The 6,542-nt window shown below is 47.1% G+C and overlaps 1 long non-coding RNA gene across 1 annotated transcript; it reads right to left on the bottom strand.

Moving 5' to 3' along the window:
- Positions 1-724: 724 nt before the first annotated feature.
- Positions 725-5,915, bottom strand: LOC142409050 (uncharacterized). Its single transcript, XR_012775498.1, has 3 exons — positions 4,179-5,915; positions 1,857-3,004; positions 725-1,348 (listed from the first exon to the last, which is right to left on the bottom strand). It is a non-coding gene; the product is annotated as an uncharacterized LOC142409050 (long non-coding RNA).
- Between the last annotated feature and the right edge of the window lie 627 nt (positions 5,916-6,542).

Below are 6,542 nucleotides of genomic sequence, written 5' to 3'. Positions count from 1 at the left end.
TGGAAACCTCGGGGGCCCTGTTGATCTCAAATGACTCAAATACACTGCATTTCAGGGCAAATTGCAAAGCTGATGTAGGAGGAAGGGATGCTGAAGGACCAGGTGCAGGAGAAAGAAAAGCACAGAGGGCTTTTGGCAAAGGGTTTATAGTTTTGCCAGTTGCATTTTAGCAGCAGATACTTTGCAATACCCTTAGGTGCGTGTCCGGGTATGTGAAAGTTCCTCGAGCCACACATTGTGCAAAGGGAGCGAGTGACGATGACGATGGCAATGCCAGCCTCTACAGGGCCTCTGGGGTGAAAGGCAGGAGCCGGCAGGCGATGGCAGCAGCACATGCGGGGGTAGGAGCAGGGGGCAGAAATGGCAGCAGGTTTTCACACGGATTAGCTGCCCGCTCACGTTACAGGTGACCAGCAGCAGCACTTGCCCCTTCTACCCAGCCCTTCTCTGCCGGGAGGTTCCCACCTGCAGCGCAGCTGGGATGAAATGCAAGGCTGCAGGTTCAGGCCAGCACCATCCCTACATGTGGGGGAGGGGGTTGATGCTGCTGATTTTTTTGTTAGTGGCATTAGAAATCAGTCTCCAAAAAGGCTGCTTTGGTTGCCTTTCACTTACTTTATTTTTCCCACATATTTGCATGTTTCCAGGGAGAAGATATGGGGTTATTTTTTCATTTTGAGGCTGTTTGGGGTTTTTGGTTGTTTGGTTTTTGTTGTGTGTTTATTTGGTTTTTTGGGGTTTTTTTTTGGTTGGTTGGTTTTTTTTACACTTGGGTAAAGAAAGTATAGGTTGTAAAAAGAAAGGGCCTAGAAAAGGCAGAGGTATCACCTCCTTCTGGCAGTGGGAGAGTCCCTGGCTCACCCTGCCACGAGACCATCAGCCCCTCGTGGACACATCCACCTGCAGAAGCTGACAGGAATTAAAGAATAACATGGCTTTACCCAAACGGCACACAGGGCTTGCCCGTTCCTGCAATTACATGGTCAGGAAATTAATTTTCATCAACTGCTCCCGAGTACCTTCCCTGTGCAAACAAAACCTGGCAGGATTTCTTTCCTCTGCTATCACTGGGGAATCTTAAAGGGGATGAAACTCATCCCTGAGAGGCCCCGAAGTGCTTTATGAAACCACCGTGAGGTGCAGGGACCTTTGCATAAGGGAGAACTGGATTCCTCACCCTTCCTGGCCGGGAACACCGGGGACTGCTCCATCGGGACATGCTTCAGCTCGCAGGGATGTAGCGATGGCACCTCCCGCCCTGCCTGTGCCAGCTCCGTGCACCCCGCACTGCCGGGCCGGCGTGCCAGCACCCGCCTCAGGCTTTGATCCGCTTTGATGAACAATCGATCTATGCAAGAATTAATCTTGTAAATGTTTGGAGAAGTGGTCTAGGTCACAAAGAGGGGTGGAAATTATATGTATGTGACTGGCCAGGGAAATTATAAGAGTAACCTTATATTTAAAAAATATTTAAACTACCTACCATGAATTTTGTATCAGTGATCTACACACACTGTTTAATACGAGACGGGTGGCTGCTGTCTGATTTCAACCCAGACACCTGCCTGAGAATTGATCCAGAACAAGAGGTACTTGGCTTTGAAAAAGTCAACCCCGATCCCACAACTTTTCTCAATCAGTATCACAAATTTGAGCCATTCGGTATTTTTTAACCGAACAGCCCAAATTTCACAAGACCAGATCTCACTCCAGACGAGACTCCCAAGCTCTTTTGTATGTTCCAGAAGAGGCCACAGATTTATTTTCCTTTTGTTTTCTGACACACGTATGAAGTTTTAGAAGTTGACCACTGACCCAATGCTAAGAGTTTTCAGACATTTCTGGCTGTAGCTCACCTTCGGGGTAAGGCTTGCCTGGTGGCGGTGGAAGGAGGCAGGAGAAGCGATGGTCCCCTACCCTTCAGGACAGGGAGCTGCTCAACGCCCGTCTGCAGGCAAACTGCCCCACGCTGCGACAGACTCCCCACGTCGCCTGCCCCGGCTTAGTAGCAAGCCTGGGAGGAAGGGAAAATGGATTCAGCAAGTCCAACATGAAACATCAGTAGTGAGTGCAGGGAGGGGGCAGATGAAAACTGTTCATCAGCTGCTCGTGTGAGTGCGCAAAAACCAGCCTGAGCGCATTTGCTGGCTGCACGTGGCGGGGTCTTTCGTTTCTTATCCTGGACCGTGCACTCTCACCTTGGGCAAAGCAGCAGGGGACACTCCACTGCTGGGCGCTCCCGGCCAAAGTCACCCACTTGCCTTATGAAAGATCCATCTGCAATGCTGCGACTTCCTTGAGTGCTGCGATAGTCCAGATAAGGATGACCACAAGAAAAATGCGTAAGTATTTTTAGCTCCCATCCTATTTCTTTTTCTGGGTCCACTATGAAAAAGGACAAGGGGAAAGATTACTCATTCTCTGTAAAATTACTAATTCTCTCCTGAGGAGAATCAGTTCAGCCAGTTGACTCCCCCGCATCCCAACTTCGCATCCTAAGACTGAAAAGCAGAGAGAAAAATTATGCCCCTATTTTGCACAAATAACTCCAGCCATGGAGAAGGAAACTATTTTTCCACTATATGTATCTTGTCTCCTTTTCTGCCTAGTGCCAATCCTAGCAAAGTGACACATGAGAAATTAAACCAGGAGCTTCACATTTTCTTTCCATTGAAAAGCGTTTAAAGCTTAAGGTTTCCACCTATTATCATGACAAAAAGGGGTTTGTACAGTGAGGGTAGAAAGAGGAAGGGGGCCCTTTCTTCCTTTTCTGTTTGCATCTTTTAAAATGAACACTAGAGAGCAGAACTATAAAAAATAATGGCTTGATAGAGACTGTCCTCATTCCTGCCAGTTCTTTTCTCAATAAAAGAACTAGTAAGAAGATCTAAGAAGATCTCTGATGTCTTCTGCATAACCAGCAACCCAAACTCACCTTTCCAGGTGAGTTCAAACTGTACTTGCTTTTCTTGCATTTTTTACCTGTATTGCATAGTAGTGATCACTGCAATGATGGATGGAAAATACAAACTCTCTGTAAGAGGCAGCATCACACAAGGGACAATCAGTAGGAGACCAGGAGAAAGGCAGCTTTCACAGTCCCTGTAGCTTCTCTTACCAGACTCCTTGCAAGACAGGGCAGGAATAAATCATTACCAGTTGTAATGGTGCTTGTACAGTGTAGACTCCTGTCCAGAAGAAGCCAATTGCATTGAACAACTCAGCCTGGCTCATCAAAGCAGCCATCACAAGGGGAATTCCTGGGCTTACAACATCTCTGGGCAGAGTTGCTGAGGTTCAGGAGGTCTCCTAAAGGTCCCCCACCAGCTGAGATGGCTCAGCACACTCCCCCAGCCACAAGCTGCATTGTGGCCAAGAGAAGAAAGATGTTAAACTGCCATCCCAGGTTATTCAAAGCCTCTCCCGGTGGTAAGCTGGGCTTTTCTAAGCACCTCCACCTGTGGTTAGAAAAAACAGGAACCACGTTGGGTTCACATCTCTGACTACATGCTTGGTGGACAAGGTAACTTTCTGCAGCTGCGTCTAGATTGGAGCAAAGCATTCTAAGTGAGAATCAAGCTGTAATTCCTGCTCTGTCTCACCAATAGTACCACCAGGGTAGACAGGGTTATGAAAGCCTACCTGCTTTGTAAGCTGTCAGAGATGGACTTTGTTTGCCATAACCTACCCTGAACTTGATTTGGCCACATCTCTGCAAGATGGTATTCTGTCAGCAGTGATTGCTCCAAAAGTCTGCTTTGAACCAGCTTACTTTTCAAGCTTAAAAGCAGGTCACATTCACATGGCATTTGCATTGACCCCAAAGCATTGAACAAGGAAATTATTTTTATAAAGTCCTCTCCTCTCAGGGAGTGTGGTCAGATGTTATCCCCATTTTAGTAATCATGAGACAAACAAAAGGACCACATTTTGCTGTAAAATCAAGCAGTGTTCCCTTTTCTACACAGCATGAGACACCTGGGAAAGGTTTACAACATGGTCTGAACCGAACTAAGATGGCTGGAGGATCACAGAGCCCACGCTGTTGAGCTTGGTAGCCCACATACCTTCCTGAGGAGCTACTCAAGGTCTCTTCACATGGACCAAAGTGCCCTGTGCTCAGTTTTGTATCATATGGTAGAGCCAGTTGGATGTTGGGCAACGCATGCACCACTTACCACATGGCCCTGCTTGCATGCAGACACTGGTCATTTACTGGGACACATCATCTTCACACCACAGGCTACAGCTTCATTTCTGGTTGTATACCGGCCAAGGGGCTTGGGAGTTCCTCAGCAAAGAGGGCTGCAGGGAGAAAACAGCAGAGAGCAATTCCTCCAGACTGTGCCTGAGAGATGCCTGGGAAAGAGAGGGGCAAGGAGGAAGCCCCAGGGAGGAGAAGTTGCTCTGCTGGGCCACGGCCAGCCCTTTGGACATGGCTAGTGCCTCTGCTCTTGAGGGCAGCTGGCTGAGCCCGGTCTGGGGAGGCTCTGCCATGCACCCCTGCCAAGGGCGGTCGGATGTGTTTCTGTGTGGCATTGGAAAGCTGAGGTTCATGCTCAGACATCATATCATACATCACATTAGCCGCTCAAGTAGCTAGGAAGAGACAGTCAAGATTCATTAATGCGGTTTTAACGTTAATTGCGTTTGTAGAGCAGTGCTGCAAAGGAGCCTTTTGACAAGCACATCTGTCCTTCGCTGATGTGCCCCAGCAGGGTGACGCTACTTCGTTTTTCCCTTCCTTTGCCTACCAGAACCACACACTTCTTTCCACCAACAGAAAATGACAGAGCATTAAGATCTGTCAGGACAGAATAAAGGAGTTCACAATCGTTGTGCTTAACTGATGATTTTGACTTTTCCTCCCCATTTCTTCCCGTATATACAATACTAGATAACTGCCCTGTGGCAACCAACCTAAATCCCTCTAGCTTCTGGAAAGCAACTGGGCTGAACTGAAGAGGTGGTTGCCTTGGACAGTTCTTATTGAAAAGGGTTAGTTTTCTTAACACAAAGCTTCAAAGTCTTCATTTGCTGCCTCAAACAAAGGAAGTCCATAACTACAACTACCCTAGAAACCACATACGCTTTTACAACTGAGAAAGTGTATTTCCAGAGCTATCAGGCCACATTCTTTCATTCACCTCTGACTTTCTAATGCAACTACAAAGCAAACTCCTCAGAAAAAAAAGGAGTATATTTAGGTGGGATGAGAGCTGTGATAAAGTCATAGATGGGCAGAGGAAGGATGGCTCAGGCTCAGTTCATCAGAAGGGACTCAATTGTACCAACCAGAAAGCAGAGACCGAAATCATGACTGTTGGTAGCACTGTGAAATTATCTGGTGATATCTTTAAGCCAAGTGCTAGTAAGAAACCTGCCCAAAATGCAAACAATCACACATAGCAACATCTATTTTTACCAGCCCAAGTAATTCATTCTGCCTTGCAAAATCATGCCAAATCTGCAACATAAAGATTACACTGAAGTGGCCTAGCAGGTTTTGGTGGCGGTGGCAGCAATATAAAAATATCATCCCACCACATCCCTGGGGTGTCCTGAGTTCAGATATAACCCTTTGCCACAATCACTTTACAAATGCTTCCTTCTTGTAACTTAATTTTTCTATTCCGTGTAACTCCATGGATTTCACTCACCTCTGAAATGTCTTGCACTGAAACACACCACTTGGCTACTACTTTTTCTTCCCACCAAACTGTCCCTTGCTTGATTCAACACATATTTACCCAACTAGAGCATTTTTTTCCCAGCAGCATTCAATGCAATAGGCAGCACATTCAATTCGTTAGTGTTCTGGCATGGCATCAAACAAAAATTTTGCCCGTATTAAAACAAAGGCCTCACATTCATCTAGGATTTTCATTCACTATAATGCTACAATGACACCATGGAAAAAATTGAACCCCACCAATTTGTACGAGCAGCGTATGATGCAGACAGCATAGTCCAAAAGCGAGCATCCCCCCCCAGCAAGGGGATGCAGCTTTTCTATGCAGAACAGCATTGACCCTATCCTCATTTCCAGCTCCTGGTGCACCCTTCCTCCAGGTTAAGGTTCAAAATCTTCAGATTGTAGTTGGGTTTCTTCTGGATCACGTAAAAGTCCCTCTGCTTCGGTACTGCCCTGCCTGGTCCCCGACAGCGAGAGCAGAGCGGGGCAGGGAAGCGGGGCTGGGCTGCCACCTGCCGGTGTCCGGCCTCCGCCGGGCACACACCGAAAAACACAGAAAAGACAGAAAAAACCCAGAAAATACCCAAAATACAAATAATACAGGCACTGCCCTCTGGCTCCCAAGATCGAGCCCCTCTAACTCAGCAAGAATGAAACAGGCTCCTCAAGGAGAAGAGGTGCGTGATCAGGTTGCTGAGCTTAAGGGTGCTGAGCTTCACAAATTCATACAGTTTCAGACTCGGCTATGAAGGCTCATGGCATGCTACAGGAGCTGTTAACATCTTGCAGACGGGAGCTACAAGGTCTCCAGAGTCAGTTGTCATTTTTAAAAGGTCAGTCAAACATA

This window comes from Mycteria americana, chromosome 1 (genome assembly GCF_035582795.1).
Source record: "Mycteria americana isolate JAX WOST 10 ecotype Jacksonville Zoo and Gardens chromosome 1, USCA_MyAme_1.0, whole genome shotgun sequence".
NCBI lineage: Eukaryota > Metazoa > Chordata > Aves > Ciconiiformes > Ciconiidae > Mycteria > Mycteria americana.
Note: the sequence above shows the minus strand (reverse complement) of the source record. Positions and strands in the feature narration are given on the sequence as shown.